The following is a 7,208-nucleotide window of genomic DNA, read 5'->3' as shown; positions in this document are numbered from 1 at the left end:
CATATGCAAATATGCATGCACATGCATGTGGAGGCCACAGACAAACTTCAAATCTTGTTCCTCAGGAGCTGTCCACTATATTTTTTTCACCTTATTTTACTTTATATATATGAGTGTTGGGCCTGCATACCAAGGGAAACCAGAGGAATGTATGGAGCCCCTGGAACTGGAGTTACAGTGGGTTGTGAGCTACCATGTTAGACCCACTTAAGCCATCTCTCTAGCCCCTCACATTTTTTTTTTCTTTTTATTGCACAAAGTTTCACTGAGACCTGAGGCTCATTGATTAAACTGGCAGGCAAATGATCCCAAGGTTCTGCCTGTCTCCACATCCCCAATGCTGGGCTTACAAGTGTGCATTTTCATGGCTGATATTTATAAGAAGCTGAGCATTGAACTCAGGTTCTCACACTTGCACAGACAAGCCATTTACTGACTGAGTTATTTCTCCAGTGCCCAAAATAATCCTTTAAAACATGAGACACTCAGTGGTAGAGCAATTGCCTAGCATATGTTAGGTTACATCCCTAGCATATGTTAGGTTACACACACACACACACACACACACACAGTGTCAACCATTTCAGACTTCCATCTAAAGGCCCCAGTGAGTTCTTTTCCAAATAAAGACAAATGTCTGTGAAATACTGGCTTGTCTGGTACCATTCTGCTTCTAGAGAACAGTTGCTAAGCCTGTTCTTGCTCCCCACTGTTCTCCAGTAACCCAGGCCTTCTTGGTGTGTGTTGCATACACTGTGTATACCCAAACCTCAGGGTATCTGCATTCACTCTTACCTCTCTGTCTGCCATGGTTTAACCCAAATAATATCACAGCTTTCTTCCTCATTTAGGTTCCTTTCTTCCTCATTAGGTTCACCTTCACTTTTGTTTGGTTGATTGAATTTTTTTTTACTTAGTTTTGAGAGAGGGTCTCTTCTAACCCAGACTGATTTCCAACTTGCTAGATAGCCCAGGGGGCTAATCTTGAACTCTTTATCCTCCTGCCTTTTACCTCCTGCATGCTAGGATTACAGGAAAGTACCAACACACCCAGCTCACATATGATTTTGGAAAAGATACCTTCCAAGGATTTCTCATCCTTTTAATTCATTCCATCTTTCTCCATAGCAGTCCACACCCTCTGACATCATAGCATTGGATTTGGGGGTGTCTGATATGTCTCCCTCAAATTAATATAAAGTATGAGGGAAAGAGATTTCTCTTGTCCACTTGCTGGATCTTCTCTTCCTAAAACAATTTCTAGCACAAGTAGATGCTCAATACATATTTGTAGAAGAAGCAAATGCATAAAAGGTACAGGAGGCTACCGTGAGTCAGAAATTAAGAGGAAATTTTTGAGACTTTAGAATAATATCTAAGTGACTTATGGTTCAGTGATGGAAGTTTCATATTTAATGCAAAACTTGGCTATCTTTCTTTTTTAATTTTTTAATATTAGTTACAGTTTATTAACTTTGTATCCCAGCTGTATCCTGCTCCCTCATTCCCTCCCAATCCCACCCTCCCTCCGTCATCTCCTCCCTGCCTCTTTCCAAGTCCACTGATAGGGGAGGACCTCCTCCCCTTTCATCTGACCCTGTTTTATCAGGTATCTTCAGGACTGGCTGCAAAGTCCTCCTCTGTGGCCTAGCAAGGACTGCTCCTCCCTTGGGGGGTGGGGAGGTCAGAGTCTGCCATTGAGTTCATGTCAGAAATAGTCCTTGTTCCCCTAACTAGGGTACCCACTTGGATACTGAGCTACTTGGTTATCTTTCAATGGCTATTCTCTTGTCTGCCACAGTAAAGGATTACCTCATTTTTTACTGGACCCAAGACCACCCAGAGTAACAACTATCATGATTGATTTCCAACCAAAGGGATATGCCATAGGAAAGCTACTTGGGCTCGTCGTTAAGAAACAGCTGCCAGGTGGGCATGGTGGCTCTTTCTTATAATCTCAACATTCAGGAGGCCAAAATAGTAGAATTACCATGAGTTGGAGAACAACTAGCTGGACCACGAAGGTGAAATATAGAGCTACAGCAGCTACTTTAGACAATGAATCTACCTGATGAATAGAAGCTACAAACAAATAATAATAAGATGGACGAAGAAATCTGAGTGCCTGGGAACACTGGGGGTTCAAATACTTTATCCCAGCCCCATGCTGATTTTTTCTGGACTGTTATGGAAAGATAGGTTTTCGTCTTGTTTACTGCACTTTTATTTTGGAACATTGCTCCTCTCAGATTAACCTAATACTAACCAATTCAATACACATTATGAAGAGAGGCGCTAAGGCATTGGAACCAAGAATACTTTAGAAAAGCCTGAATTAAAAAAAACACACACACACACATAAACATTTTGCCAGGTGTGGTGGCACAAGCCTTTAATCCCAAGACTCAGGTAAGCAGAGGCAGGTGGATCTCTATGACTTTGAGGCCAGCCTGGTCTACAAAATGAGTCCAGGACTGCCAAGGCTACACAGAGAAGCCCTATCTTGGAAACTCCATATATTTGTTTAGTGTGTGTGTGTGTGTGTGTGTGTGTGTGTGTGTGTGTGTGTGTGTTTATGTGTGTGGATGCACGCAGGAGTGTGCACATGTGGAGGTCAGAGAACAACTTGTAGGAGTCAGTTGTTTTTGTTTGTTTGTTTTTTCCTTCCACCAGGTGGGTCCTAAGGATCAAACTCAGATCAGGTTTGGCTGCAAGTCGCACTACCCTGCTCCTTCTTTGCTGTGTGTGTGTGTGTGTGTGTGTGTGTTCAGGCATGTGTGTGTGATAATAAACCCTTTATGTTGTACAATTAATTTTTTAAATGAAATTCCATTTAGCCTGGCATGGTGGTGCATACCTGTAATCCTAGCATTTGGGAGGTGGAGACAAGATGAGGAAACCAAGGTCATCTTCAACTAGATAGTGAGTATGATGTCAACCCAGGCTATATGAGACTCTGTCTCAAAACTAAGGAAGGAGGAGAAGAAAGAAGAGCGAAGGAGGAACAGGAGGAGAAGAAAAGCCAAACAAAGATCCATACTTTTTTCTTTTTAATTTTTTGAGAAAAGGTCTGTCCTGGGATACTCTATGTAGACCAGGCTGGCCTCAGACTCAGACATTCTCCTGTCTGTCTCTGCTTCCCAAATACAGGGATTAAAAGTAAGTAGCACTACACCACACCAATCTAAAAATTATCACTTTTAAAACCTTAAAAATATTCCGTGAGCCAACATTAGTACACAGTTCCTGAATGACACCTTAACACTTGTGCTACAGCCAAAAGGACTCACATCCCTATTATCTTTAAAATGTATGTTGAAGGTGTTACAATGGGCTGGAAATCAACAAAGAGATTTCCCACTATTTCTACAAGGAACAGTAGCTAATATTTTTATTGATGGTCTGCTAGGTGTCAGGTCCTGTTCTGAGCACTTCCCATGTCTAAACACATTCGATCCAATAACAACTGAAGTAAGGGCCATAGTCCCTTTCTCAGAAGCACTGAGAAATCAAGCAACTGCATGCAGCCACACTAACAGCAGCCAAGTGCTGGCTGGAGCCGGGATTCCCACCAGACATAACCATAACAAAATCTTATTTTCAGTATCAGTAACTTTACAGTAGCAGTACTTTGGATTGTTGCTGTACAGCAAGTGGGATTCTTTGCATGAGTTAGTAGATAAAAGCAGATAGACACTAGTTTTAGTAGATCATTAAGATAACTTTATCTGCCTGCCCATAGCTTTTTAGTACTGCTGATCTTCGACACACAGGCAAGACCAGTCCTCAGGGGAGTCTTGTCTATTCTTTTCATTTTCATTAACCATTTTGTCAATAGCAGGTTTACGGAGTGGGATAGGGCTAAAGATGGAAGCTGGATTTCACGGAGGTCAAGCTGCCCTCCAGTCGACTATGTAGCACAGACTGTCTTTGAACACCTGCTCTTCCTGCTTTTGTCTGCTGAGTGCTCGTGTTACAGGCATTGCATGATCATACCCAGAGACAGCAGATTTATTTTAGTATCATTTATTCATTCATAGCGATTTTAGAACTGAAGATAGAACTTAGTGGTAAAACACTTACTTATCATGCCTGATGCCCTGTATTCTAGCCTCAGAACCAACCCTATTAAATATTAGCAAATTCAAGGGGTTTCAGTATGCTTTTGTGCTCACTGGTAGTCACTTCCCACCATCTTCATAATCTCAGTATCTTCCATAGGCTGCTCAGTTTCTGAGTGGGTTCCCTAGCAAGGGGTGCAAGGACTGTCTCTGACTTGAACTGAGTGGTTGGCTCTTTGATCACCTCTTGCTGGGGGGGAGGGGTTGCAGCCTTGCCAGGCCACAGAGGAGGACAATGCAGCCAGCCTTGATGAGACCTGATAGACTAGGGTCAGATAGAAGGGGAGCAGATCCTCCCCTATCAGGGGACTAAGGAAAGGGCATAGGGGAGAAGAGGGAGGGGAGGTGGAACTGGGAGGAAACGAGGGAGGGGCTATAACAGGAATACAAAGTGAATAAATTGTAATGAATAAATAAAAATAATTTAAAAGGAAAAAAACTATAAGTGCCTTATAAGAATGAACGACTCAAAATAAGAACAAAAGATGGTTTATGAAACAAATGATCTCCACATATCTACAAGTTTCTAAATTTGGCTTGTTTAAAGTCAAGTGTACTTATGCCTAAAAAAAATGCATTGCTTCAAAAATTTAAACATTGCTATGGCAGACACTGCCAAATACTTGTCTCAGGTTAGGTTAACCAGAAGTCAACTCCCTGGCAAGTTTTTAAGGAGTGACCAGAGGATGAAGTCCTATGAGAGGGTAAAAGAGAAGGCAGTATTCAGGCACTCAACATTGTGTGTGGGTGTGGTGGCATGTCACATGCATGACAGTATGTGGATATATATGTCTGTGTATTGCACATGCAGAGTCCAAAGAAGGACATCATTGCCCTTCTCTATGCTTGCCTCACTATTTCTTTGAGATAAGGTCTCTCACTGAAACAGAAACTAGGTTGGCTAACATGTGAACTTCCCTAAACTGCCTCTTTCCTCCTGCCGACACTGGGGTGACTGGCACAAGCAGACCTGGCTAGCTTTTTGTGGGGGTGCTAGGGATTTGAACTCAGTTCCTTATGCTTACATAGCAAGTGCTTATCCCTACTGAACCATCTCCCCAGCCCTCAACATTTTTTAAGCATTTAAAGAGTCCTGGATGAGAGCAGTTAAATAGCCACTTTTAGAGGATACTTGAATAGGTAAAACTGAATCATTTCAAATTAATTATCTAGATATTGAAGCCAAAAGACCCACACTCTCATGTCTCATCTCTCCTTTTTGTTTCTGTCTTTTTCTTTTCTTCATTTATTTCCTCGAAACTCTCTCTCTTTCCAGATGTGTTTGGTTTTTTTGCTGTACCACTTCCAGGATATATATAGCTTATGTTCCATCCTTGTATTTTTTTCTATGAATTGTCCAATCTGAGTGAGACCCGATGGAAATTTGGAAGTTCAGTGCCTCTATTTATTTCAGTCTGATTGTGGAAACCACCAGAGAACAGAAAAGCACCCAAAACTCCACCACAGTGCCAGTATTCCTGTGGTGGCACAGTAGGTCTTAGAAGAATGTCATGCGATAGGGATACAGAAAAAGCCAAGACCTGAAGCAACTAGAGTAAGTAATCTCTACAACAATCAAATGTCAAAAGACCATTTTTTTTTCATTAGGAGCTTTTTGCTTTTTGGCAAAGAAAGCACACTGCTTCCTCTGATTGACATGAATACACATACACACATACATCCACACGCACTCACACACACATATGCACACTCATATTTATGCAGCTTGCTAAGCTACATTCTTACAACAATGATGAGGAAATATTTCTCTGACCACAATGTGTTTGAGTACAAATGGTTCCTCTTTCCAAGCTCAGATATGAACATAAACAAAAGGGTAGTGGGGTGACACCCATTCTCTCACAACAGGACTCCTTGGGAATGGAGAGTAAGGATGGAACTGTCCTTCATTAAGAAAGAAACATACTAGGGAATTGAACTGCATCCTTGTGGACAAGCTCTACTGCCTTTATAGCTCTTCACAGAAACTGATAAACTGATGTCCCTGATAAGCCAGCTTTACATTGGCCAACCCAGAGCATCCTCCACAGTTGGATTTGTACTGGCCAGTATCTTTGCTACCCTGTGGCATGAAAATCAGTGGATTAGGGCCTGCCACTCCTATGCTTCTACAGGAACCCTTTTCCTCAGTTTGAATACATAGCTGGCCTGAGGATAAAAGGGTAAGAAGAAACAGGAAACTAGGCGGCAGGAAAGGAGAAATGAAAGAAAAAGGACCTAGAACAAATAAGACAATGCCAGTAGAAAGGAGAACAACAGATGCGGAACCATAAGCATTGAGGGAACTATAAAGTGAAATATGAAAGAGTGCTAGAAATTCTAATAATAGTTCCCATTTTAGTACTAGGTACTAGATAAACATTTATTTGAGTTTAACTTCATTTAATAAAATAAACGTTTTGGAAGGTAGTACAAGTTGGCCTATTTTAAAGAGATTAAAGACATCTCTTGTAGTAAAAATTAATAAAGTTCCTCACATCATTTAAAAGAAATCAAGAGTGGAAAGGATGAAAATAAGTTTAAAAAATGAGCCAAATAGCATATTATCAGATAATGGAAATAAAAAATTAGGATAATTTTGTAAATAAAGAAATTTCTATAGTTAAATTGTAATATTTTATATTGAAAATGAAAGAAAATTTGCACTTCATGCTGATTCTTAGGGCCAACCTAGAATGTAATAGTACAGAAAAGAAAGTAAAGATGTAGAAATATACCAAGCACATACTAGCAAAAGAAAGCTTATAAAGGTGTAGTCAGATTAGTCGGAACCGACTTTAAGGCAAAGAGCGACAACAATATTTTACTAGATGATGAAGGTCTGGTTCACTAAAAGCAATAGAAAATCTAAGAATTCTAAGGTAGGATTTGCATGTATCCGATGAAATCACTTCAAAATGCTCATTTAAAAGAGAACAAACTATAACTGTAGTATCATAGTAGGATATTTTAACAATTGCCTCCTCATAGTAAGTCCAACAGAGACAACAAAACAAACCAAACAAACAAACACACACACACACACACACACACACACAAAAAAAAAAAAAAAAAAAAAAAAAAAAA

Source organism: Psammomys obesus, unplaced genomic scaffold (assembly GCF_907164565.1).
Source record: "Psammomys obesus unplaced genomic scaffold, mPsaObe1.curated_primary_1811, whole genome shotgun sequence".
NCBI classification, from domain to species: domain Eukaryota; kingdom Metazoa; phylum Chordata; class Mammalia; order Rodentia; family Muridae; genus Psammomys; species Psammomys obesus.
The sequence above is the reverse complement of the archived record's forward strand: the minus strand, read 5'-3'. Positions refer to the sequence as shown.